We start from the raw sequence: 15,322 nt of genomic DNA, 5'->3' as shown, positions 1-15,322 counted from the left end.
AGAATCTGGATTCCCTCTGTCAGGGATTCTGAAGAGACATTTTTTTGGCTAGTGGGAGATTGGGCCAGACAATCCCTGAGGCCATGTCCATCTCTTTGACTCCACCTACAGACACCCGATCTTAAACACCGGCCCACCTGCAGTGACACAGCTGACTCCCTCCAATCACAGGTAAAGGTCCTGCACCAAAGCCAAATTCTTTGAGTCAAAGCTCAAAAATTTCAGTCCAATAATTGGAGCTTTGTGAAGGCTACATAATAAGCACAGACAACAAAATCAAAAGAAAGGTTTGGAAATGAAAACCTAAACATGGTAATTGAGGCCCAAACAAGGGTACCATCTACTCCCAACCTTTCTTTTTCTTCTCGTTATTTTGGTTCAAAATAATATTAACTGCAAAACTGAACAAAGGTCAAACAATGTGACCAGCCTTGGCTGCAAAGGTGGCAAGAAGGGAAGTGAAATCAGCCAAGCTCATCTAAGAATGGTCGACAGGGGGAGAGAAGATGACAAATGTCTGGCGGGGGTGGGGGTGGGGGGGTCCCACAGCTTGTTATGGAGTGGATGCTGGAAGAGGGACTGTGGAGGTGACCAGCTGTGATGTCCCCTGTGACAGCAAATGGGGCGTGACCAACCCATCCTGTGCAGCCCTCCTGCTGGAAGATTCGCACACCTTCTAGTGGCTTGACCTCAATGGCAAATGCCCAGTTATCAAGAATAACTGCTTTATCGAGCACCTCACAAGCCCCAGCACTTCCTAGCTCATTTTATTCTCACGACAGCCCTATGAGGCAGGTAACATTACAAACCTCGTTTTACAGAGGAGGAAACTGAGGCTCAGAGAGGTTATGTAACAAGCAGTAAGTGCAGAACTTGAATTTTTAATACAGGTCTCCTGACCCCAGACACTGTCCTTTGTAGTACTGTTAGCAAGGTCTTCTGGGTGGTTGCCAAAATTAATGTTCTTGGTCTCTCAGGCCACTGTTACACTGGTTTGTGGGCTGGCTCCCAGGTATGCTGGATTCTTAACTCCCTTTCATTTCCCATTCCCCAAGCAGCTAACTGCCTGTTTCTCATATCGCCATAAGGATCTCTCTGCTTTGGAGACTTTTTAAAAAATTTTATTCTTTTTAAGACTGCAAGTTTATTACTCTCATAGTCCACGGGTGGCTTAGAATATAAGCTACACTGTCAAGGGAATTCTTTACCCTGCATCAAGAAGCTTTCCTAAATCTAGACTTCTTATTAAATCTTGGAAAACCCCATATTGCTTAATAACATCAGCAATAACAAGAAAAAATGTCATACTGTCAGGAAACACCAATTGCATGTCACGTTTAATTATAAAATTCCATTTTGTCCAAGTTTAGTGCAGATTTAGATGCACAAAACGAGGCGATGGCTTCCCTTTGTGAGCACCATTCTACAACCAAAGGTCTTAGAAATAAATGTAGTGACACTTACCAAAATTTCCCCCGACTATCACAAACTTTATATACACCACATGTCTTCTAATACAGCTGCTGGACTGGTCCTGAAAAACAACACCATAACAAAAAGAAAAATGCATCATTAAACAGAAGTAATTTAATATATATTGGGTTTCCCTTCTGGAAACCACGACGTCTTTCCTGTTTTGGGCACCGTCAATGTACCGAACTCTTACTGCCAGTTTCTAACTTGTTTTTCACAGGAAGATGAAACCAATTTACAAATTAACTTGGCACTCACGAATAACAAATAAATAAAAATGTGGGCAATGAAATAAACCAGAAACTGCACTTATAAATACTTTATTTGAATTTTTAGCCCTTTAAAATAAGTGAAGACAAAAGACAACAATGCAAAAATATCTAAAACTGAACTCATAATATTTCTTCCTCTAGACTGATTCCTTGTTCTTTTTTCTTTAATAACACACTCTCTTCTCCCCTGCTGGCTGGCAGACCCTCACCTTTCTTTGATAGAGTTCATTTTATTATCTGTAAAATTGGGATTATCGTACTGACCTCACAGGGTTGTTATGAGGATTAAATGATATAAATTTAATGACATATAAATGACGCTGAAAGGCTTACAACAGCGTCGGGCACTCAGTGAATGTAGGGAGTTATTATCATTCTCCCAGTCACCCAGGCCCGAAACCTCGCCTGGCCATCCTCAGCTTCACCATGAACCAGAGCTCAATCCTGCCCTTCTTGTCCCGCAGGTGCACTGGATCTCACGGCCTTCTCTCCATTCTCATCATTACACTCTGTCCGGTTGGCATCACTCACTCCTTGCAGAAACCGGTCTCCTGGCCTCCAGCTTATTCCCTTCCAATCCTACTCTCATGGCTCTGCAAAGCCTCCTTCCTAAATACAACTTAAAGCCTCAGCAGAAACACCTTCCACTGCTCCCCATCACCTGCAAATTTATCTGTGAAATCACGTTAGCCTGGGACTCCAGCTCTCCTCAGCTTTATTTCCACATTTTCCCGTCAGATGCCGAGGCATCCGCTCGCCTGTCTTGCCTGAGCCTTTCGGCACATTAGTTCCTTCTCTGAGTGTCTTCTGTCCCATGACTCCTGGTAGGAGGCCTAGCCATTTTCTAAGGCAGGGACTCCTTACCTTTTTTGTGCCATAACAGTCTAGAGACACGTTTCCCAGAATAATGATTTTAAATGTTTGAAATTAACACATAAAATGTATAGGATTCAAAAGAAGTACAATGATATACAGCTATCAAAATATACAATAAAATTGTCATGTGTTTCTTTCAATATTTAAATAAGTTCTAGCAAAAGTCTAATAACTACTGTAATTTTGAAGTACTGTTGGTCACAAATGATATTTCAGGATATTTGTAACTATAATGTAATATGAAAATTCCCATAATTTCTATTGGTAACAAATAGCTAATGCTACTTTTATAACAGAAGGCAATGTCAGATTTCAGTTAAGGGTTAGTGAAAATAAAGAGATAATATTTTCCACCATCTAAATTCACAGACACCTCCCCCTACCCCTACCGAATTCCATCCATGGTCCCTAGGTCAAGGGTCCCTGCTTTAAGGCCCAGCTCAATTCTCATCTTCTTGAGCCCTTTCTACCTTGATTTTCCCCATTTGGTATGATCTTACTCCTCTTTGTTTTTCTCTTTTTAAAAATTATGTTTTATTTGATACAGATACTTTAAATGTACCTACCATATCCTACTTTTTAAGTTGTAAGTTTTTAAGTTGTAAGGGTAGGCCCCATTTTTCCCCCATTTTTTTATTCCTCTCACAGCTAATGATGACTTGCCTCACAGCAGGCACAGCAGGAAGGCATTCAGTCAGAAGTGTTTGAATCAATCTGTGATTAATAGTGCAATCTTGCTCATCCTACACAGGCTCAGCTAATATTAATATGATCACATCACTCTTTGGCAGCCAATGAGGTCCTAAAGATGGAGATGGGACACCTAAACATTCTCTGTTTAGAGTATAAATTACAGAAGTTAGGCAGCAAAATGTTCCCTTCTCTTACTTCCTCTCTTTAGAGAGTGAATGCTTAGTCAGTGCTGCTGGCTGATGGATCTTCCATGAACAGGCTGGCTGTTCAATCGTTCTGTCAACACATGGGATGCCTGTGTGACACAAGCACAATTCCTGACTCCACGGAGCTTCAAGTCGAGCAGCCTTCCCAGCTAGTCTAGAGTAGCCGGGAATCTCTCAACCATTCAGGGCCTTTGCATAGACTAGGAATAGCCATTGATTCCTAAGTAGGAGTGCCTTTGTTACCCACATGGACAAGGCCAGTCAAGAGCTGCTCTGGCTTCCTACTGGTCTCACAGATGTGAGCCCATGGTTCCGGGGCGGGCAGGTCAAGCAGAAGGAGCAGTAAAATTCCATCTCCCTTCCTGAGTGATGTTGCACTTGCATATGAGGTCGGAGATGGCAACCCCACCAAAGTGACCATCTCAGGAAGGTCTGCTCAATACCTGGCTGCCTATTTCACTCCAAACCCCACTGAGTCTATGAGGGATCAGCCTCAGGTTGGACACTAGTCCTTTGGTCTTATCAGCTTTTTTCCTAAACAGTTGCAGCTCAGGACTCCTGTCTTTTGCCAAGAAAAACAAAACCAAAAAAAATATAACAGAATAGCTCCTCCTTTTCAAATGAAGAGAGCATAATGATTTTCTCCACTGAAAACCACTCATAAGGGCATTGTGACCATTTTCTTTGGCAGAAATTCACCACCGGCAGCATTTTTTGCGCCCGACATCATGTCAAGTGACTCTCAGAACAAGTGGGGGTGTACTCTCCCACCCAGTAACTAAGGCTGATGAGATATCCACTCAGAGAACAAAGGCTGGACTTGGCACACTCTTTTTATACTTAAGGACATTTAAATCCATTTCATTTGGCTTTGTTCCTTTTGTGACACACTATGGTGTTAAATAAAAATAGCTGAATGATAATGAAGAGGGCAGCATGACGCTTTAATCTTCTGTTTCAAGAATTACGACACATACATCCTCATAAATAAATATTTATAGGTGCTCCTACACAACACATTGCACTGCATGTACGTTTTGCTTCTAATACGTGCCATGGACCATTGTGTGGCTCCTGGTTTAAAGGGAACATTCTCATTACACACTGGGAACAAGTTATCTCTAATACAGTTCTCATCTGCATGGGGCCATTCCCTCTTCTTCTTCCTAAGAGATCCCCCATATTTCTTCAGCCACAGTGTCTCATGGGCAGGTGACAGCACTCCCAGCTGGAGGGTGGGGACCTGAATGGTCTAAGACTTTTTGCACTGCGTCAACCAGCAATATCAGCATTACCTGGGAGCTTCTGAGAAATTCAGCTCTGAGGCCCCACAAACCTACTGAAGCAGAAGCTATTTCACAAGACCCACAGGTAATCTGTGTGCACAGTGAAGTCTGAGATGTGCTTATCCAAGGGAAACCCATTCCTCTGGCCAGCAACTTTCAAAAAGAGGCATGTTGCCCAATTCAGGCCAACAAGATGTGAAGAATGTTTTGTTGGGAGCTTCTCATTCTTCTGGAAGAAATACCTTCCTTCTGAATGGTGCGTGGGATGTGATACCTACAACTTCTGCACCTATCTTGTGACAGCCTAAGGATAAAGCTGGCCCAGAGCGGAGCGCAAAGACAGAAAAAACACAGGGGAGCAGAGTGGGGGATTGCATTAGGTCAACCTTGGAGTCTGCGGAACCACTGGACTTCCAATAATAAATTCCTACTGTTCAGGCCTCTTTGAGTTGTTTTCAATTATCTGCAGGTGGAAAGCATCCTGACAAACAGTCCCCAATATAAAGCATTATAAAAATCACAGAATGCCAAGGCACCAGGCTCTGCCACACGCTGAAGAGTCCAGACAAGTTAGTGCACTGAGAGACCAGAGGAACCGTTCAGAGACTCATTTTGTTTGGGGGACTGACCCAGTAGTATTTCCGGTTCTGACAACCGTAGTTCACTTTGCACATTTCCTGAGGTTTCTAAGTCAGCCAGTCTAAATGATCCATCAGAGAAAATGCTGAAAACTTTCCAAATTATTTTAACCAGAATGGGCAACAGTTGTGTTCCTCAGAAGTCACATGGATGTCATTTCCCACAAAGACAATGGGAGACTAATTGCTCAGCCTCAGGCTCTAATGGGGAAGACAACCTGCGACGTGTAATTACTGAAGGGTAAATAAGGAAAAGCTTGAGGCTCTCAAAATCTGCTTCTGGATCCACTCCAATAACTTGGGGAAAAAGAAAAAAAAAAGAAGAGAGTGAGCCAGCTGGGGTCTGGGAAAAGATCTGAGGAGCTAGCAGCTTAGGTAGCCATCCATACGATTTTTATATATCACTGGTACTTATTAAAGACTTTCCTGAGGAAACCAAGTAGACCTGCTATTATATGAAACCATATATGGCTTTGGTGTAATTCTGCTTCATATACAGGAGTGGCGTAGTCATGGAGAACTGGGCTTCCAAATGGATGTTCTCTCTTTGGTGTATCATAGCTTCTTAGCCTTAACAATCTTCGGGGATAGGTTTGCCGTGTGGGTTTAATGAAGAACACGCTTTCTATCATCAAGTGAATATTAGTTGGTTTTCCATAGAATGTTCCTCAGGTTCTATCACCTCGGGACTTTTTTTTCTGTCCAAATCTTTCTGCTTTCTCTTCCCTGGTACCTCATATACCTCTACAGCTCCAACTACAACCCCATGTCCTGAGCCTCAAACTACGTCCCTAAGTCTATCACTATATTCCCAGTTACTCTGCTGCCCCTAGATAGAAAGTACTTGAGGGTGAGGACTTTGTTTTGGTCACTGCTATATTCCCAATGCTTAGCACAGTGGCTGGCACTGAGTACTAAATGTTCGTTGAATAACTAAGTGAAAGGCCTCACTCAGACTCCTTAGCTGCCTCACAGAAGTTCTTGCCACCACCTCCTAACTGGCCTCTGGCTCTGGTCTCTCCTTTTCCTCAATATCAACACACATGAAAGCTCTGGATTATAGCACTGATCATGCCTGCTCCAGAATGTCTCAGCTGGGAATGACTCACCAGCCCAGCCTCATACTTTCTGGGTGAAAAACTGGGTCCAGCGAGTACGACTTGCCCAAGGTCTTACAATTAGTGGGTGGCAGAGACAGGATTATAACTCAGGCTGCCGACCTAGTGCTCTTGCTACCATGCCACTGACTAGTTCAGAAACCTCCAGCGGCCTTTCAGTAGAGCAAGGCTAGGTACGTAGGAGGCACTTGATAAATATTTGTTGACTGACTGATTGGATAAATGAATGGGTCTCTTTTGCATACAACAATGGGTTTCAGTTTTTCGGAAAGTGGAACCCTGTTCAAAGGAAAGACAATACTTCAGTACACAAAATGGAGAAGGGAGGAGTGGCTCTGGGCCTCTGCCCCTGCAGTGCCTCTGCGCCACCTCCAAGAAACCTCGGGGCTTAGCCATACTGCCAGAAAAACCAAGGACTTACACAAACTCAAACTCTTCATCTTTGCACTCAAGGCCACCCACCATCATTCAAAACCCATCTCAGCCTTATCTTGCATTTCTTCTTCCTCCCTCATGCCCAGCCTTACCAAAGCACTTGCTGTTCCCTGGACTTGTCCCTCCTCCAGGCCTTCTCTGCTCCGTTTCTTCTCTTTGATGTGCCCTCGGCTCCACTGGCAACAATGGAGAACCAACCTGCCCTCAAGCCCGACTCTAACATAAATCCCTCCCTGAAGTTCTTGCCCAACTTCCTCCAGTGGAACTAGCCTCGCTCTGTTTATACCTCTATTGGAGAACTGACCACGCCTCTGCTTGAAGGGCAAGAGTCCGCTCCTTGAGGGCAGGAACCTGCTCTAAATTTATCTCCGAACCCTTGGCTCCTTGCCCAGCCCAACGCCTTGCAGAGAGGAGGCGCTTCTAGTCATTCTGTTGCATTCATAGGGCTTCATCCTTTTTAGCTCACCTCTGTGACCAAATTACAAAAGTTCTGTAATGAGGATTCCAGCCTGTGCAGGCTGATGATAAAGCCGGGACACACTTGCACAGCCCACTGGCTAGGGGACAGCTGTGTGAGTCTTTGCTGAGTCTTATTTTCAAAAGCAAAGAACAGGGCGGGGGGGAGTGGGGGGTGGGTGGCAGGGAGAGTGGCTTCCCCTCCGCTCTATAACTCTCCTGTGGCTACAGCTGTCCTGAGCAGCTTGTGCACAAAAATAACAATAGATTTAAAATACAGTCCTGACTCCTTCCATGCTCCAATACTCTCTGCAAGTCCAAAGTCAATTGTCTGAAAAATGAAAGTGTTCCAAATGGTGGGATAATACATTAAACAAGCAAGAGCACAAACAAAGCCCCAATGCAAGGGAAGAGGACGGGAACCAGAAAACACAGGGTTCCCTAGGAAACGGAGCCTACTTGCCGACTGACTGATGGTGGCCTTCCCTCCTCATGGGGGAGGGAGGGTGCTCTGGGAAGGCACCACTGACTAATCTGCTTCCTCTGCCTGCAGGGGCCCTAATCCTTCTGGCTTCAGCCCAACAAGTTGGGGAGACTTGAGCAAGGTTGCGGTGGTTGGTTGTTTTATCATTTGCTGGAGGAGGAGTATTCAGAAGAAAAGAGGAGGAGGAGGAGACATGGACACAGAGAGGGATGGGCACGGAAGGCACTCAGCCAGCAGAAAGGCATTACTGACCACAGGAGAAGGGGGCAGAGGTGGAACTACAAAAGGCCGACGCTCCTTTCTCGTCAGCTATTGCCAAGATGAGACAGAATCAGAGGCTCGGCTGAGGAGCAAGGCACCACCCAACCAGCAATTGAGCTTATCCCCAGCTGCCGAGAGGCCTGCTCTGAAGGCCGACCAGAGAGGTATATTTTGGGCTCACTGGCACAAAAGGTTGAGCTGAGTCATGCAAAAGGGTGGTTGGAGGGGCTGAGTGGGGTTTTAGGGCTCCCTCTGCCCCCTGTAATCTCCATCAATCCCCAGCAGGAGTAGGGATATAATTTCTCCTCCTCCTTTTCAGAATAATATGTTCTTTAAACCTTTAGGCCGAGGGTACCCAGTTTATCTGGGGAAGAAATATATGAAGTAATTGCCATTGGAATAATTAGTTGACGGTCAGGAGGGAAAAAGATTTTGCTTCTATGAGACTCATGAGTATATATTTATAATAATCATGTCTTTCTGGCAATGAGTTTCTGTCAGGTGATCACATCACTTATGTATCAGGTAAAAATAAAATCAAAACTCTGTTTTTGTAGTATACTTGAATTAGCTTTGACTTGCCTTTATAAATGAAGCTGTTCCTAGGGATCTGCAAGCCACAGTCTGAACAGAAATGTGGTTTTGCTGTGTTGCAGGCACAGCTGCTGGACAAGGCCCCGAGCGCGCGTCCAACCTGATTACCACTCTCAAGACCCTCCAAACAGATATTCTGCAGGGGTTCCTGGGAAAGCCCGTGAAACACACACAGTATCAGAGTGCTGCCAAGATCAGGGTTAATAATGATGTGTGCGGAGCCCCTGGAGTGCCGGCTGGCTACAATATTAGAATCCCAGAATCTTGGGGCTGAATGGAGTGTTAGAGAATATCTAGTCTGGCAGTTTTTAAACTATTTTTTTAGTATGTACCAGAAGCTTGTGTGGCCACACACACACACAGATGCATGCATTTCCAAGGTTTATGCTAAACTCCAAAATATTAGACAAAAGTGAGACAGATCAGCTCTGGTTCAAGAGGAAAAGGACCCAAAACGCCACCACCTCAGCCATCCTCCTGGCCCACCAGGCACTTCTGGGGAACTCTAATGTTCTAGCAACACTGAAAATCCCAATCAAGCCCCCTACCCCCATCCCCTATCTGAATCTTATCCTCAACACCTCTTCCTTCCTCTTCCAGCAACGCTGGTGACCCAACACCTCCACCTTTTCTCTACCAAGGATCTATTTTACCCACCCTTGAGGGTCCCACGTTTTGAACCATGTCACCTGTCATAAAAGCTGCACTTTTGAAGTGATAACTAACATATTTGCCCAGCTCTTATCTGGAGTCAGCAAGACCTTGACTTACATCTTAGCCCTGCTAAGCTTGGTAAACTCGGGAAAATTCCTTAATAATCTGAAGCAGTAAACCCTGTAGAAGCTTTCCTTCTCTTCCTCTGCTTTTTATTTCATCAGAACAAATCTCCACCAAAAGAATATCAAATACCTAGGACTAAATCTAACAAAAGATGTGTAAGACCTTTACACTGAAAATTACAAAATACTATTGACAGAAATTAAAGACCTAAGTAATAGAGGGTTATGCCCTGTACAGGGACTGGAAATGCCAATATTTTTAAGATGTCAATTCTCCCCAAAATTGCATCTTCAATGTAATTTCAACAAAGAAAAACATAGGTCCCGCCCCCCAGTAGAAATTGACATGCAGGTTCTTAAACTTATATGGAAACGTAAGGGGCCAAAAGCCAAGATATTCTTGAAGAAGAACAAGGCTGGAAGACTTACTTTATCAGATATCAAGATTCATTATAAAATAATCCTATTAAGACTGTGTGGTATTTGTGCAAAGACAGAGAAATAGACCAACAGAACAAAACAGAAGGTTCAAAAAACAGATCTACATAGATAGTCACCTAATTTGTGACAATGACAACACTGAAGTTCAATAAATGGTTTGGGTTCACCAGGTGTTGTAGGTTGAACTGTGGCTCCCTCCAGAAGATATGCTGAAATCCTAAGCCCCCAGTACCTCAGAATGTGGCCTTATTGGAACTAGTATTGTTGCAGATGTAACTGGTGAAAATGAGGTTATACTGGATTAGGGTGGGACCAACATCTAATATGACTGGTATCCTTATAAGAAGGAGGAAACACAGACACAGAGAGACACTAGGGGAAGAAGGCCATGCGAAAACAGGCAGAGATCAGAGCAATGCAGTTGTGAGCCAAGGAACATCAAGGATTACCAGAAACTGCCAGAAGCTAGGAAGGGACAAGGGAGGATCTTCCATGGAGCCTTCAGAGGGAGGACGGCCCTGCTGACACCTTGATTTTGGACTTCTGGCCTCCAGAACTATGAGGATAAAGTTCTGTTGTTTGACGCCACTCAGTTTGTGGTACTTTGTTACAGCACCCCCAGGAAATGAATACACTGAGTATCCATATGAAAAAAAGGCATCTTAATCTCTACCTTACATAAAGCAAAAATCAATTCTAGATGGATGGCAGAATTAAATGTGAAAGGTAAAATAATGAAACTTTTAGGAAAAAATGTAGAGAATGCCTTTATACCTTGTGATAGGTAAGGATTTTTTTAAAAAAACATAACACAAGAAAGTGTTAACCATAAAAAAAAATGATAATTTGGACTATATTAAAATTAAGAATGTCTTTATAAAGTGACATCAACAGAATCAAAACATAGGCTGCATAGGGGAGAAAATAATTGCAATACATATATTCAGCAAAGAACTCCTACAAATCCATAAGGAAAAGGCAGACAACCCAATAAAGGAATGGGCAAATACTTGAAAAGAAATTTCATAAAAAAATAAAATCCAAATGGCCAATAAACATAGAAAAAGACGCTCTAGTTTAGTTATCGGAGAAAAGTAAATTCACAATGCATTACCAACTCACACTTACCAGATTGGCTAACATGACAGAGACAAAAATCACAAAGTGTTGGTGAGGATATGGAACAACTGGAACTGTCACGCAGTGCTAGTGAGAGCGCAAATTGATAAAGATACTTTAGAAAACTGGCAGTATCTATTAAAGCTGAACACACCCATATCCTATGACCCAGGACCTCACCATCAAGGAATCTTACGGAAATGTCACAGATGCTCACCCATTGACACGTACAAAATGTTCCTAGCAGCTCTATTTGTAACAGCCCCAAAATGGAAACAACCCAAAAGCCCACTTACAACAGAAGGGTTAAATAAATTTTGGTATAGTTATACAATATATTACACGGCAATGAGAATGAATAAACTACAACTCATAACAACACGGATTAATCTCCTAAAGAGAGACGCAAGAGTACATACTTAAGATTTTATTTACATAAAGCTTAAAACAGACAAAATCAACCTGTTAGAAATCACGCTATTAGTTACCTTTGGTGGGAGTGGGGGTAGGTAGGTGCTGGAAAGAAGTCTCAGGGGCTTCTGGCGTTTGGGTGACGTTCTTTTTCCATCTGGCTACTGGTTACAGGGGAGTGTTCACTTTGTAAAAATTCATTATCAGTGCACTTAACAATTTGTGCACTTTTCTGTATGAATGTTATACTTCAATTAAAAAAAAATCGGGTGGTTAATGCAGTGAAACCAGAGACAAAACAGAGCTCTTATGAGTACTGAAAGCAAGAGAGCACAGCAATTTAATTTAAGCAAGATAATTCAAAAATTTGCTTCGCTAAAAGCTTAAAAGTGCCATTTCATTTAATTGTGTTTTTTATTCACTTAAGATGACAGTCATGCCAATGCTGTTTTATTATTATATGTTAGAATGGAACGAAGCAAACACAGTTTCAAAATATAATAATACAAATCATTTTAACTTTATCTTATTGATTTTTCTTAAGTGATAATTTGGGTATTCAAGCCCAATTTTTTCATGTCAATTAAACAGTTTCCTGGACTTTGAATTACAGTCTGTAGCATCTCTAGATGGAAAAGTCCTGGGGATGAAGATGTATTCAATATTTCCCTTCTAGAGTCACCACGTGACATCAGCTCATCCTGCCAATGGAAGCAACAACAGTTCAGCTTGCCTCTGTCGCCTTGCTGTGGGTAAACCTATCGTTTCCACCTGATAGCCTGAAATACTGAAAATAACTCCCAGGACGCCGTTCCTGCCTTTGTCGATTTCCTCTTCAGTCTTTTCAGTCTCCCACTGTGGAATACGCATGGTCACGAGGTGGAGTCCTGACCTACCTTAGAGCAGCAAGCACCACATGGATGGAGAGAGAGTTCTGTCCCCTAGTCTCGGAGGCAGCTCGACCTCCGCTTTCTGCTAGGCCCGCTCCTGCTCTGGTCAGAGTCTGTGCAGGGGCGAGCCATCATCATCAGGCATGCGCTCTGCACAACTGCTCCAGCCACTACTGAAATAAATCCCCTGGAGCATAGAAACCATATGGCCAGATTCTGGTTTTCCCAAACAGCTTTGCTCTCTCAGACCTACACAGCGTCCTGGAGTGCAGGCAGCCCCCACAGGAAGTGAGAGATGGCTGCGCCCGCTGAGGCCTACATTCTGTGATGGGAAAGGAACGGTGTGTGAAGGGACTGTGGAGGACGTGGGGTTCCTGTGAAGGAAACCTCACTCACCCTCACCATGAGAGGACAGCATGGGGACCAGGATCCTAGATCTGAGCTGCTCTACTCCATGGATCATGAGGAATCCGCGGCCTTTCTTTGGCCGCTCCATTTCCCTGAATATTAACTTCCCAAAGGAGACTCCCTGGACTCAAACTCTTGTTTTTGTGCAGATTTTCTGACACTAATTCTGCTCCTAACTTCACCATATGACAAGGATTTCATGGGTCATTTAAGAAGGTTTCCACATGCCCAGTTAGATTCCCTCTGGTAAGGAAATAACATTTGCTTTATAAATAATTTTTTATCGTGGGGCTGGCCCCGTGGCTGAGTGGTTAAGTTTGCGCGCTCCGCTGCAGGCGGCCCAGTGTTTCGTCGGTTCGAATCCTGGGCGCGGACATGGCACTGCTCGTCAGACCACGCTGAGGCAGCGTCCCACATGCCACAACTAGAGGAACCCACAACGAAGAATACACAACTATGTACCGGGGGGCTTTGGGGAGAAAAAGGAAAAAATAAAATCTTTAAAAAAAAAAAAAAAAAAAATAATTTTTTATCGTAAGTGGCCAGAGAGATTTTCCATCCAAAAATATAGATAAATCACAAGAGTCAAAGAGGATAATCAGTTAAGAATTTACGTGGACTGAGGAAAATCATCCGGGCCAATTCCTTGCAAGCCTTTTAGCTAGATGAGTTGGTTCTACCAGCCGGGGCAGGGGTAGGCAAGCTACAGCCTGTGGGTCAGATTTGGCCCGCTGCCAGTTTTGCACAGCCCATGAACTGAGAATGGTGTTTATCTTTTTAAATGGTTGAAAAAAAAAAATCAAAAGAATATTTCGTGATGTGAAAATTATAAGAAATTCAAATTTCAGGGCCTATCAGTGAAGTTGTGTTGGAACATAGCCACACCCATTAGTTTACCTCTTGTCTCTGGCTGCTGTCATGATACAAAGGCAGAGCTGTCTTGGCAGAGATTGTAGGGCCTGCAAAGCCAGAAATGCTTACTATCTGGCCATTTACAGAAAGAAGTTTGTGGACCCTGGAAACCAAGATAATTGCTGTATGTTTGCAGAAGGTTGTCCACTCTGATCTTGCTCTCCCTTACGTGTTGTGAGCTTCTGGGGGGTCTCCGCAATCAGTCAAAGGCAAGTCCTAATGCTGGTACCAATTTCACACTAAGCTGGTAAACGAACACAACCCGCTAGAGTAGTGTCTTTAGACCTGTGGTCTGGTCATCAAATTAGTGGGTCCCAAAATTCAACTTAAGTTGGTTGTACCCAGCATTTTCATTAATGACATAAAAGAGAAAAACATCAGGGCATTGTATGGACTGAATTGTGTCTCCTCCCTCCCTGCCTCCCCACGCCCACAAATTCCTATGTTGAAGCTCTAACCCCCAGGACCTCAGAATGTGACCCTATTTGGAAATAGGGCCTTTAAAGAGGTAATTAAGGTAAAAGGAGTCCAAGGGTGGGCCCTCAACCAATAAGACTGGAGTCCTTGTAAGAGGAGGAAATTAGGACGTGCGCAGAGGAGAGACCATGTGAGGACAAAGGGAAAAGAAGGGCATCTACAAGCCAAGGAGAGAGGCTTCAGAAATAATCAACCCTGCACACACCTTCATCTCGGACTTGTAGCCTCCAGAGAGGTGAGAAAGTAAATATCTGTTGTTTAAGCCTCCAGGTCTGTGGCACTTTGTTATGGCAGCCCTAGCAAACTGATAGAGGTGTCATCATACATAGTATTATTTGGTGAAAAAATGTTTTTTCAATCACACATGCATGTTTGCATGTATGGTATGGTTGTGATGTAGAAATGTATTACATTCTGTCTGTCACATCACAATAAACTGAAGAACACTGTAGTGGAAGAAGAGACATGCGCTGGGTAGCAAAATCACAGAGGGCTGTTCTAAGTGAACCGAGACAACAGAGGGGAAAAGAGCACTTACTGAACATATTATAGGCCCTTGTGTACAGTATCTCATTTAGTCTTCACACAACCCTCAGCAGTGGGTAATGTTATACGTCTTCAGCTGATAAAGAAACTAAAGCACAGAGAAGTGAAGTAACCCACACGAGTGGCAGAGCCAGGTCTGACTCCAAAGCTTATATATTATTATTCCTCATCATAAATCAGTTTCTATTTCTGTGTCCCACAGAACAGAATGTGGTTTGACAATATTAAGGGATCAGAGGGAAGGGGAAACATTTATAAATAATAACAGCTGACATTTACTGGACACTCACGATGTGCCAAGTACTGTGCTAAGCTTTACATAACTGACCTCACTTCATCCTATTAACCCAATGGACTGGGAGAAGGTTAGCCACGTTTTCAGTGGAAGAATCTGAACCTGGAAGAAATCAACTTGCCCAAGGTTACAAAGCTGGTAAGTTGCAGACCCAAGATTTGAACCCCCACTGGTCTGCCACTGAGCAAGAGCTCTTGCCCATCACAATCTCTCCTTTGAACTGACTGTACCTATTGTCACATAACTGTGTGC

At 43.5% G+C, this 15,322-nt stretch overlaps 1 protein-coding gene across 2 annotated transcripts in view; it reads right to left on the bottom strand.

The window, feature by feature from the left end:
• FYN (FYN proto-oncogene, Src family tyrosine kinase) overlaps nucleotides 1-15,322 on the bottom strand; it is a 204,764-nt gene that overhangs the window by 110,340 nt on the left and 79,102 nt on the right. For both annotated transcript variants that reach the window (XM_046675113.1, XM_046675110.1), the window contains exon 3: nucleotides 1,465-1,534. The gene's annotated coding sequence lies outside the window, so the exon portion shown is untranslated. The remainder of the gene's footprint in view (nucleotides 1-1,464; nucleotides 1,535-15,322) is intronic.

The sequence above is a fragment of the Equus quagga genome, chromosome 11, assembly GCF_021613505.1.
Source record: "Equus quagga isolate Etosha38 chromosome 11, UCLA_HA_Equagga_1.0, whole genome shotgun sequence".
Lineage (NCBI taxonomy): Eukaryota > Metazoa > Chordata > Mammalia > Perissodactyla > Equidae > Equus > Equus quagga.
Note: the sequence above shows the minus strand (reverse complement) of the source record. Positions and strands in the feature narration are given on the sequence as shown.